Genomic DNA, 12,839 nt, shown 5'->3' on the forward strand with positions numbered 1-12,839 from the left:
CACTCACTTTACATTTCCAACATAAGCAATGAAACTCAAGATGCTCAGCAGAACTGTCCAGTACTTTTCTCTCTGCACACTTAGTAAAAGCTCATTCTCAGAGCTCCAAACACTGTATAAACTGTGCTCCTCAGATATGTCTACTAATGGAGAGATAGGGTTATTTCATTAAATACATGTTTCCTTCCCAATACTGATTACTATTGCTTTATATTATCCTTATAAATACAGGATACATCAGGGTCAGCATACATCAGGGTCTGATTTATTTATTTTTAATTATGTTTGGCTGTTAGTCACATTAATTTGCTACTTAATTTCAATCTTTTGGGCAACTTTTGTGGATGTGTAACCTTATTCATTATGTGTTGTTTCTTATTAAGTTCATTCTCTTTATTCTCATGGTCTTGGGAGGTACCTCACTGAGTAGTCTCCTATATTATCTACCTTATGGACTTCCTTGATTTTCCACAATCTTTCAACCCCTAGAGTTGGATTGTGGGGTATTTTCGGACACTAGGGAACCCTTCTGTGTCATCAGGGGCCTTTGCTGTTCCTTATTGGACATCTCCTTTCAGGCCCAGCATGGTTACGTGGTTGTTCGTGTGAATGGAAATCTCTGCTGTTGACCCTGGTGATCCAGCCTCCTTTCTACCTGTTCTCTCCACCTCGCCCTCCTCTGTGGGCTAAGCTTAGTCATGAGAAGCTCTGAGCTTCAGTCTGGAGCTACACCACATCGAACTGAAAGCCACTATTTCAATCAGCTTGATTTTCTGGAGGCATTTTACAAGATCTCCAGAGGAACAGAGACCTTTCAATTGTTCCGTCCCTTTATTACTTTTATTGCTGCTGATATTTTGACTTTCCCTTTTTTCTTTAATAAATTCTCTAGTACAAAGAAAAAGAACAAAAAGGAGTAGGTGCTTGAATCTATTACCTTTTTGGTGAGTTCAAATGGCAATTGGGGAAAAAAAAATTGGCACTATTGATTCAGATGAAATTTCTGTATTAGCTTGAGCTCTCTGATAGCTCCATAGCAGGGATAATTGAAAGCTGACCATACAGAACTGTCCTCATTATATTGCTGTGAAAGCCCACGTAAAAATGAGTGCATACACCGTGAGAATTCAACCAGCAAGCACTTTGTTTAACATGAAAAGTTGAACTGCTTTCCAGTTTCACTGTGACAGAATTCTTTGGAGCCCATAAGTCAGGAGAAGCTTCATGTTTACATACAATTACACAGACAGCTTTCCCTCCCTCCAAGAGCTTAGCCTCTGCTCTAAAACATTTATTTGTGAATTATAGCTTATGTGTATGTGTCTACTCACATGCACACTTCAACACCTGAGAAAAGGTAGCGGTTTAAAAGGAAAGAGAGGCTGGGATAAAGCAACCAGGAAGAGTATGTTTTCCTATTGGATCCCTAGCCCCACCCAGAGCCTTTTTCTAAGTTCCACAAAAGCATGGAGCTTGAACTGATGTCACTGAACAGTACTTTGCAAGAGAGGGTGCTAGCATTTGTTTTGTATGCGGTGTGCCAAGTGGTTTATATAAGCTCCATTAAATTTCACAATATTCTATCATTCACAGTTGAGGTAGGCACAGATGGGGGGGAAAGCAGTTTAGTGAGATTAAATAACTTGCACATGGACCTACTGAAAAGGATGTGGACTAAACTGGGAACTGGATTTCTCTAACTCTCAAGACCTTCTCCTCTTAAATATTTCTTTGGTTTTTGTCTCATTATGAAAATGGTAAGCATAAAAATAGGAATGATATATCAAGTTTCCACATACTTGCCACCCATTTAATAAATGATATTATTTTACCTCTAATCCTTTTAACTTAAGAATAAAATGCTGTAGACAAAATTAAGTCACCTACATGATTTCCATACTTCTTCCTTCTCTAAAATCAACCGCCAGCCTGGGATTGAATGCATCCTTCCCATTCATGTGTTCATATTTTTATATACATTTAATTCTTATAAATGTATTCATGTTTTTACCTTCCTACATTGATGGTATCATGATGAACATATACTTTTAGTAGCTTGATTTTTATACTCATAATTATATTTATACAATTTATTCATGTTGATAGATCAATCATGTAGCTCTAGTTTAATCTTTTTAATTATTAGTTTACTAGAGGCCTGGTGCACGAAATTCGTGCACTGTGGGGGGGGGGGAGTGGTGTCCCTCGGCCCAGCCTGCACCCTTTCCAATCTGGGAACCCTCAGGGGATGTCTGACTGCCAGTTTAGGCCCGATTCCACAGGACATCCTCTCACAATCTGGGACTGCTGGATCCTAACCGCTCGCCTGCCTGCCTGCCTGATTGCCCCTAACTGCTTCTGCCTGCCAGCCTGATAACCCCCTAAGCGCTTCCCTGTCAGCCTTATTAACACCTACCTGCTCCCCTGCCGGCCTGCTCACCCCCAACTGCTCTCCCCTGCCGACCTGATCTTGCCCCCAACTGCCCTCCCCTGCTGGCCTGATGGCCCCCAACTCCCCTCTCCTCCCAACCTGGTTGCCTCCAACTACCCTCCCCTGCAAGCCTGGTCCCCCCCAACTGCCCTCCCCTGCTGGCCTGTTTGCCCCCAACTGTCCTCCCCTGCTGGCCTGATCACTCCTAACTGCCCTCCCCTGCTGGTCAATTTGGTTCTGATTGGTCAGTTTCTATGCCAGTCAGTGTCAAAAGCTCCGCCTCCTAGGCAGCCATTAGCTCCTCACAGTTGACCCAGATTTGGTTCTGATTGGTTGGTTTCTATGCCAGTCAGTGTCTCTGGGCCTATCAATAAGGCCTGATCAGAAAGGTGGAGCTGGTCAGCAGCTCTGGTGGAAGTCTAGAGAGAAATGGAGGCACAGCTGCTCACCAGGCCTGAAGCTAAAAAGAGAGGCAAATGCTGATCAACAGCTGCCACAGAGGCTACGGATCAGACCCTGCTTCTCTCTTAAGGCCTCTTTCTGGGCCTGATTTGCAGCCCCTCAGCAGTAAGTGCTGGTTCGCCATGGCAACCCAGTGCTGACTGCAGGACTGACTTCTGGTAGGTCAAGCCTCCTGGTCGTTGCGGATGTCAGGGATCCAGGGTTTTTATATATTAGGATTGTTTAATGATTCCACACTTTATTTCTCCATTTCAATCATTGTGGCTATTTATATTTTTTAAGTGTTGCTATTATAAATAATGCTATAAGTATTTTTTCTACATGTCCCTTTGTGCACATGAATGAGGGTTTATCTGGGAGATGTTTCTACAAGTGGAGTTTCTGGGTCCTACGGATGTGCATCTTCAGATGTCTTATATTGTCAAGTTGTTTCCCATATTGGACTGATTTCCACCCTGCCAGCATGAAGATAGGTCTCATGACCTCCAAACCTTACTAGCACTTGGCCTGCCCATGGCCTTGACCTTGTGCCAGTTCAAAGACTCTGATTCTTAGAATTAAATCTCAAGTCGAGACATGCAGGAATTTTATTGCAGAATGGCATGTAATTTTAGATAAATTGTGTGAGAGGTATTTAATTCCTTAAATTAAATAAAAATAACAAATCTCACAACTTGCTAGGTATTTGGCTCCCAGATATATCTCGTTAGCATTTTTATCATACATTTTTAACCGAGGATGCTTTACACTGTGATTAACTCCATTTGTTATCTAATTAGCTTTCCTTTCAAACTGGAATTCTTTTTTTTTCACTCCCGTCTTTACCAGATGTGGTCTGCAAAAGCAACTTTCACTCATTTTCTCTGGAGAAAAAAAGTAGTTTCTCTACTACTCATGGATGAAAATACAATGGCCAGTGAGAAAGCTCCCTGAACCCAAGGCTGGACTTATGAATGGCCCTCCACGCTAATGTACTATTACCGTTAAGAGAACTTTTCACACAGGTACTCCTTGTTATTACCAATCCAATGTGATCTAGTATGAGGATCCTTTGGAGTGCTGTGACCATAGCACATGTAAAATTCTCATCTCACCTTTACAACTGCCCCTATTTCACAGAACGTTAAAAGCTTTTAATTAAAGGGTCAGAACCCATCAAGGCTAGATTTCAGGAGATGTTGCACTGATCCTACTTCCTGCAATCTCTGACATCTAAACCAACATGGCGGCACATTGTTACAGGAACTTGAGTTAATTAACCTTCCCTGACACCCCAACCGCTCTCCTTGCAATGAGTTTAGTGTTACTATATGGCGCAGCCTACCTCAGCTGGAGAGGACAGAGTGGCAAAATAACCACTTTTGTCACAAGGTGCTAAGTACCCAGATACTGGCCTAGACCTAGAGTAAGCTAGGAAAGGATTTTGCAAGAAAGCAGGGCAAATTACTCTTTAATTTTAGATAAAATTATAACAAAAGAGTATAAACAAAGGCAACAGGCCTTATTTTCCCCTGATTCTGCAATAGTAGAGACTTTGAAAGCCTCTCATTTGGGTTGGTTTAGGTTCACATTGACTTAGCCCCACGGTTCTCCCATTGTGGTCCATGGACCTCTGGCAGCCCCAAGAACCGTTAGATGGCCAATGAGGTCAAAACTATTGTTTAATATATAGTTTTTATTTTTTTAAATATATTTTTATTGATTTTAGAGAGGAAGGGAGAGGGAGAAAGAGATAGAAACATCAACGATGAGAGAGAATCATTGATTGGCTGCCTCCTACACGCTCCCCACTGGGAATTAATTCCTCAACCCAGGCATGTGCCCTTGACCGGAATCGAACCACAGGCTGCCGCTCTATTCACTGAGCCAAACCAGCTAGGACTCAAAACTATTTTTATAATAATACTAAAGCATTATTTGCCTTGCTCACTGTGTTGCTATATGCAATGATAGTGCCAAAACAATGGAAGATAAAGCTGTTAGTGCCTCAGAGTGAATGAAGGCAGTGACTCCAGACTATACACGATCACTGCATCCCTCTCCGCCTCACATTCGGGGGAGAAGATGCCAGTTTCACTTAAGAATGCCCTTGATGAAGCAGCAAAAAATATTAACTTTATTAAATCTAGACCTTTGTATACAGGTTTTGAAAATATTGTAAGTGAAGAAATGTGAAGTACACAAATATCATTTCTGTTGCACCCCTCAGTACGATGGACGTCTCCAGGCAAAGTATTGCAGTGGTTGTTTGAATGTGGCTGAACTAGTTGCTCTTCATAGAATACTATTGTGACCTGAAAAAATTACTCTCAGAGAAACTATAGTTTTTCTCACTGATGTGTCTGGTAGACATTTCTTTTTAAAAATGAATGAAATGATCCTGCCACATGAAGGAAAACAACTGAGAGTTTTTGTTGCTAATGATAACATTTGAGCTTTCCAGTGAACATTAGAATATTTGAAAATCTATATTTTCCACTGTGAGCCGGAGAGCTTCCCGATACTTGGAGATTTTTAAAATGAGTTTTGGGTGACGTTAATGAATGTGGTTCTGATATCATATAGTGAGGTTTGTCAACATTGGGAAGATCTGCATAATTCAGTAAGCTGGTATTTTCCAAATAAACAATGCATGTTCCAAAATCATTTTAAATTAATTTTAATGCAACACAATAGGAAATGCTTATTGGTAGCAACTTCTTGGGACAGAATTAAGCACAGGCAGCTGTTAGTGAACTCTAAGCTAATAGGCAAAAGGCGTGTCTGTTGTCTTCTGATGCAGGCTGGGGTAGAGGGAAGGATGTGTTCTTTCCAATGTCAAAATGCCAAGGTCCAATTTCACAAAAGGATACAATTCATAAAGCATTCTAGAAATTCCCAAAATATACTAGGTTATCTTCCTTATAATGCTTGTATTTTCTTACCAATGCATCATGGTCTCATTTTACTAAACGCTGGAAAAGTAGAAACATTTTCACAGTAAGGTCAAGTAGAATAAGAAAGAGATTAGATCAGGACTGAAGATCTGCCTTCTAGCTCAAGCTCTAGAAAATTTACTTCGTTTGCTTGTGATTTATATTTTGATTCTGTTAAATGAGAAGGTCAATTATATGTTCTTTGAGGTCTCTCTCTGCCCTTAATATTTGATGAGAATGGAAGGAATTCAAGAGGCCATCTTTGGAAGTCTGCATCATGCAGTCTCTCCAGTAATTGAAAACATTAGACAAATTGACCTTTGAAGTCTCTTTCAGTTCAATGGTGGTTTAGGCCTTTTCTACTCAGGAAAATCAAATGTATACCACAAAACGCCATTCACAGGTGTGGTCGGCGGTGTCTTAGGCCCCCAAAGCACGAGGGGCAGCACCACATGGTTCAGCTAAACAGACAAAACTTGTTGATTTGAAATAACCACATTTTTCATTTCAGGCCAATTAGGCTGTGGTTGCATGGACACCATCTGTATTTTCCAGAAGGATCTAGAGTAAACACAGCCGGGTGCCAGACCCCAGGTCCTGCTGAGATGAAATGCCTGAGGGGCTGGACTCAGAAATGCAATTGCCAGGAGTAACTGAAAAGCCCAGTTTGAGAGAAATTCTAAAGTGTAAATTTTAAGCCATTGGGCATTAGAAGGTCTAAACTGGGCAAGTGGCAATAACGATAGACTGGCCCAGCCAGTGTGACTCAGTGGTTGAGGGTTGACCTATAACCAGGAGGTCACGGTTCAATTCCGGTCAGGGCACATGCTGGGGTTGCAGGCTTAATCCCTACTGTAGGGTGAGCAGGAGGCAGTCCATCAATGATTCTTAACATCATCATCATTGATGTTTCTCTCTCTCTCTCTCTCTCTCTCTCTCTCTCTCTCTCTCTCTCTCTCTCTCTCTCCTTTCCTCTCTGAAATCAATAAAAATATATTAATTAAAAAAATAGACTGAACACTGGGCATCACATTGAAAGCCAAATTTGGAAGCAAGTCTGAGGTTATCGGGGAGAGAGCGTGATGCAGAAAGACTGGGCGACAGTGTGGGAGACAGGAGCGGGAGGACCCTTTGGCTTACGAGTCCAGGGAGGTATAAACATTCCTCACTCTGCTGTTTATTAATATGGAAATAGGGAATAACCTGGCTTATTGTTTCTCAAGCACTCTGAGATGTAATGATTCTAGAAAGAGCTGAAATTTGTGACTAGAAAGTACAAAAAGTACAGGATGACACAACTGAGGTTTATCATTTTCATGCAGATATATAATATTTTGACTGAAATTGCCAGAAAGCTCTGGGATTTCTGTATCTTAATCCACTAATTTATCTTAACCCACTGGTTTTATGTACAGTGAGTACCCATGATAAGCAACTCTTCAGGGAAATTTGGAAATCCTGTATTGACTAGAACTTAGGTTCTGCGGAATTAATTGAGAATGTAGCATAAGCATTCCCTATACATGTCTAGGATTTGTAGTTTTGTGTCAAAGGCTTTCTATTATTTTAACATTGCCTTGAATTTTGTTTCTTATTTTAGCTAATGGAGGTGAAGGAAAGTTGAGAATTTATCTATTGAATGGACTAAGAAGCTCTTTTGTAAAGGAAGTAGTGTTAAAGTGAGCATTGCATGGTATTATTTCACTGTGTTAGAAAAGCATTTGCCTTTATGTAAGACTTAGAGGAAAACCAGAAACATAAATCAAGCAACTCTGCTATGAAGTGGATGTCAAATTATTTAAAAAAATTAAACATAAAAGGTAATATTAATGGCTTACTGTCAAGGTAATACTTTTTCCAATAGGTGCTGCAGTGGCATAATATTTTTAAATAGTCTCATTAACATCACATAATAATAATGACAATAGCCGCTTAAAAGATAGACTGGCGACCACATTAATAAATATGCAAAGATGCTTTGATGCTGGAGGGATCACAAATGCAAAAAGAATTGAATTAAAATTCATAAAATCATGACAAATTGAAGCAAATGATGAGATCAATAAAATAAGTTTAATAATGATAAATATAGAATAGCTATCAGGAGACAGTAATGCTTCAATGTACAAATTAAGTAGAAGGAAAGGATTAGGGAGTAATACAGCAAAGAAAAATATGAATTTACGTGAGGTGATTATTTAAAAAGACTCTATCAAAATAAATCGGGTCCCCTAGGCCTGCATGAGCTCTTCGTTCACTTGAGGCCTATTACTTCACACACACACCCCCTTTATACTTCCCTGTGGGAGAAAGATTTGGAGCAAGGTAGTGCTGGGGGTGAGGGATATGAGAGGTGGTGAGAGAGGATGGCAAGTATGGAAGAAAAGCAAACTCTAGGATACTTATGAGCTTGCAGGTAGAGTGCACACCTGAGGGATGGTGGCATCATCTGGGATGGGTCTAACACAGCCTCTCTCCTCTGCTTTACAAAAGTTGCCCCATTGTCCTTACATGGAAACTGAATATGCTAAGTTATCTGTTTGACATTCTGGGTGAAGACATTCCAGTGAAATTGGTTTGTCTGCTTTGGGTCCATTAACAATCACCCAACCGGTGAGAAATTCCAAACTGACTCTCTTTTCTTCCTAAAAGTCTGTTTACATCTTGATTCAGTAGGGAGATGTTTTTCAAATACTAATTTCTGAGCTACTAACTGAATCTAGAATGTTGGGGATTGGGTGAATGCTCACTTATTATTTTTATCATTTTTTTAATCTACCCAGATGATTCAGATGCAACCAGATTTTGAAACTGCTGATTGAGCTGATATTCATAGCTTTCATTTAGAGTTCTTGGAAATGTAATTTGTGAGGCTGCTAACGTGTTGGATTGGATTTACACTTATCTCCTTTATAAATTTGGTAGAATTTTTAAAATCTTTCTTTTGCTATATTAAAAGTCTATAAGAGTGGTTAAATAAATTATTTGAATGAGTAGCAATGTCAATATAGGCACTATCTTCTAATTTGCTGATTGATGAGCATAAGCAGGGATGAGAAACAGTTGAAATATGGAGCAGAATTTATCACTTTCATCACCTTTAATGATTGTTGACTTCAATCATTGCACTCAGCATGAAATGGACCTGAGAATTTACTGCTCGTTTCTTGAGTACTGAGAGGCAGAATACTCAAGGGTCTAGGGAAGCGTAATAAATATCAAGTATTTTTGTGAGGCTGATTTCTCACAGCTAGTTTCACTTAAAGGCTCTCATGAAACTGCAACCAAATATTGGCTTTAAGGTACCAAGAGTTGATGGAATGAAAACCTGTGACAATGACACGTAAAAGTTAGGGCAAATCACGTTGACTTACATGTAACTCCATTTCCCTTTCCTCAAAATGAGGGCAATAGCAGTTGCTAACTCCCTACTTCACAAGTTGAATGAATGGAGTAATAGCTTTAAATCTGCTGAGGTAGGCTGAGCCAAGAGCTCTTAGGAGAAAGATGTCAGATTAAATAAGTAGTACATTTTAAGGAAGAGAGAATGGGGAGTGTTTAAAACATACGTATGAAACATCTACCATGTGCCAGGCATGCTATGAAGCATTACCTCATAATATTTAATTTGCTGAAATAGTTTATTCATAAATACCCAGTAGTTAGGTATTTAGGGTTTTTAAAAATAGGAAACAAGTTCTACAGGGAAACATATTTTATATAAACTTGTGTCAAAAAATGTCTATAAGGATCATGCTGGTTTGGCTATGTAGGACCTTGAAGGCCATTGAAAGAGTTTGATTTTATTCTGCATGAGAGTGAGCTTTGGAGATGGTGACGCAGAAGAGGAACATCTGATTTGCATTTTAAAAGAAACCCTTTAGTTTCTATAATGAGAATAGTCTATAGAGTAGATAAGGGGGAAGAATGGAAATGAGCTAAGAGGAGATTGAAAGCAAGAAATGATGATGGCTTGCAGGATGATAGTGGAGTGAAGCTGATGAGGAATGGTTGACATCTGGATGCCTTTTCAAGGTTAAACCAACAGGGCCTCTTGACTGATAGATGTGAGATGCAAGATAAAGAAAAAAGAAAATAATGCTTCTAAGGTTTTGTCCTGATCAACTGGAAGGAAGGCATTGCCATCAATTGGGATTGGGGAAAGCAGTGAGTAGAGCAGGTCTGGGGATGGAGACTATCAGGAGCACAGCTTGGGTCGTGTTGAGTTTGAAATCCCTATTGGCCATGGAAGTGGAGATGTAGCATAGACAGTTATACATTTCTGGAGTTTTGGTGAAAGATCTGGGCTGGAGATATAATTTGGGGGTTCCTTGATCCATATACTAATATTTCCAGATAAAATATGTGTACCTAGTGCAATTTGAGTTTTAGATGACAAATGACTTTTTAATATTTTTTATTCTCTAAATGTTCCTTTTTATTTAACATCACATTCTTATTTTATCAATGCAATATATTGCATCCTATATTTCTAAGGTCATTAATAGGTTTGTTTAAATATTCTTCTCTTGACTGCATTGTGTTTGTTTACTCCAAGTTACCCTACTTTTGATCACTTATTTTTTTATTTTATTTTTATTGATTTCAGAGAATAAGGAGGAGGGAGAGAGAGAGAGAGAAACATCCATAATGAGAGAGAGTCATGGATCGGCTGCTTCCTGCACGCCCCCTACCGGGGATCGAGCCCACAACCCGGGCATGTGCCCCGACTGGGAATCGAACCCAGGACCCTTCAGTCCGCAGGCTGACACTCTACCCACTGAGCCACACCGGCGGGGGCGATCATTTATTTGTTTTAATCTCTATAGTTTATGTTAGAGACTTCCCTGGTGATATTGGATTATCTTCATATTTAAGAATGAGGCACTTAAAAAGGCTGATTGAAAGCTCTGTATATATTTGCAGTGCCTGTCAGCTGCTACTATTTACTGTAGAACAATCAGTCAGGCACCTAATCATTTCATCAGGGGACTTGCAACGTCAGTATGTAGGTCTTTTCTTCAACCAGTGGGTTTCATCAGAGGTGAATCTTCTAAGCTCTCCTGTCTGGGGAATATAAATCAAGCCGCCAGTGCCCTGGCACTGTGAGGGAAGCAGGAGGAAGGTCTCACGATTCAGTATGTGGTATATAGACTTTACCTAAGCTTCCTTTTTCAGTTACTCATCCTCTGGCAACCCTGTTATCATCCAATCAGAAGACTTTCTGGTTCCATTTTCCCAGAAATTAAACTTCCTGTTGCCAGCTGGGGTGGTGCCCACAACAGAACATGAGAGGGATTCTGGGGATCTCATTCCAGTTCTTTTTCCAGAGGTAACAACTCCATCCTGCTTCTGAGCTTTTCCAGGGTTCCCACTTGCTTCTGTTTCCACAGAAAACGTTCTTGCTGTTCTATTAACTCTGTTACCACTCATCTGTCTGCCCTCTCTCTTCCAACATTTTGTTGCTAGCTCTCGTCTGCTGCTGCCTCTCCTGTTCTCTGTATCCTTCAAGTTTTATAAAAAAAACAAACCTTAAAATTCCTTTTCAGTTATTTTAGACAGGCGTCAGGATGGAGGTGTGGTGAAAGCATATGTTCAATCCACCATGTTCCTGATTTTCTCACATAAATGACTGAAAAGTAGGGCAAGCAAACACTCTTGCTACCCTGGCCCATGCCCCCTTGGCTCCCTCTGTGGCTGCAGTGGACGTTGCCTCAGTGTGCCAGCCACTGTCCACTCAAGCACTGGCATCATTCCGCTCCTCTGACTGAGGATGACCTCCAGGACCACAAGCGCTCGCTCAGCCCTCACATAAGGAAGGTCTCCTGCAATTGCTGGGAATTTAACACCTCTCACTCATGAACAATGGGAACCAGTGGATGAACAGCCAACTTGCCCGTAGTTTGGTGGGACTATTATGAGGCATCCTGTAGGTTCCTCAGAAGTCCCCATGAGAGAAACCCATTCATCAGTTGGATTTTCTCCTTTTGTGCTCTCACTTTCTACACTCTCTTGCTTATGCTTCCCGGAATATCCTCCAAAATAAATTCCCTTGCACCCAAGACCTTGTCTTAAGCTCTAGTTTTGGAGGAACTGAAACTAAGACGACTGGTAGTGAAAGCAGCCGTAGGAAATGTATTCTCCATGATACGGAGGCAACCGAGACAGCATGGCTGACGGTAAGTTGGTGGTGATAGACCCTGACACTTTGTACATCACAATTGCCAAAACTTTCACCAGTGGAGTGCCGGGATGAGGTAAAGAGGAAAGGAGAAGCGTGAATTATGCAACAGTGCGATGTCTGACAGATAGAGGGGCGTGATAAGCATAGGAACTGAAGAGGTGTCTGGCTTTGGTTCACTGGCCAGAAGCACTGAGGAAAGAGAATGGTAGGTTTACATCATCCACCCATCAATTTAGAACGTGGGAATGAAAGCCAGGAAGCTCCTTGGAGATCTCCATTTCTTGAAGCCAGAGGCACACTTCTGAAAAATCATGCCGGAGTTCTTTGTGAGGGTAACAGAACTGCAATGCAGATTGAAGTCAGGCCAGGCAGGCATCTTATGCAAAAGCCAAAGCCCTGGCAGGGAGGAAATGGGCCCTGAGAACTGGGCTAAGGGCATGTAGGTAGAGAACTTTGACCACCTAGATTTCCCTGAACCATCCAGGCTAGCAGAAGTCTCCTTCACCCTGTTAGTGGAAGAGAACAGCTTCCAATTGCACAGAGGCCCTACAGCATTCTCCTCTGAAGCAGATGCCTCGAAGGCTGTCCTCATTTCCCCTCGCTGCCTCAATTCCAGAAACTAGGGATAAGTCCCAGCATAGCCTGAGTTATCGATGCTGTGAAAAGTGACAGATTTTCTTTTCTGAAGATGGTGGCGGTGATACCCCTCATCTCAATGGCTCTTCTACAATGAAACCTTACCCGTTCCCCCACCAAGAGATGGGAGTCTAATTTGCCTCTGCTTAAATCTGGGCTGGACTTTACCTTCTTGACCAACAGAAGGGATGCTCTGTGATATCCAAGGTTC

Source organism: Myotis nattereri, assembly GCF_964212035.1.
Source record: "Myotis nattereri genome assembly, chromosome: 5".
NCBI lineage: Eukaryota > Metazoa > Chordata > Mammalia > Chiroptera > Vespertilionidae > Myotis > Myotis nattereri.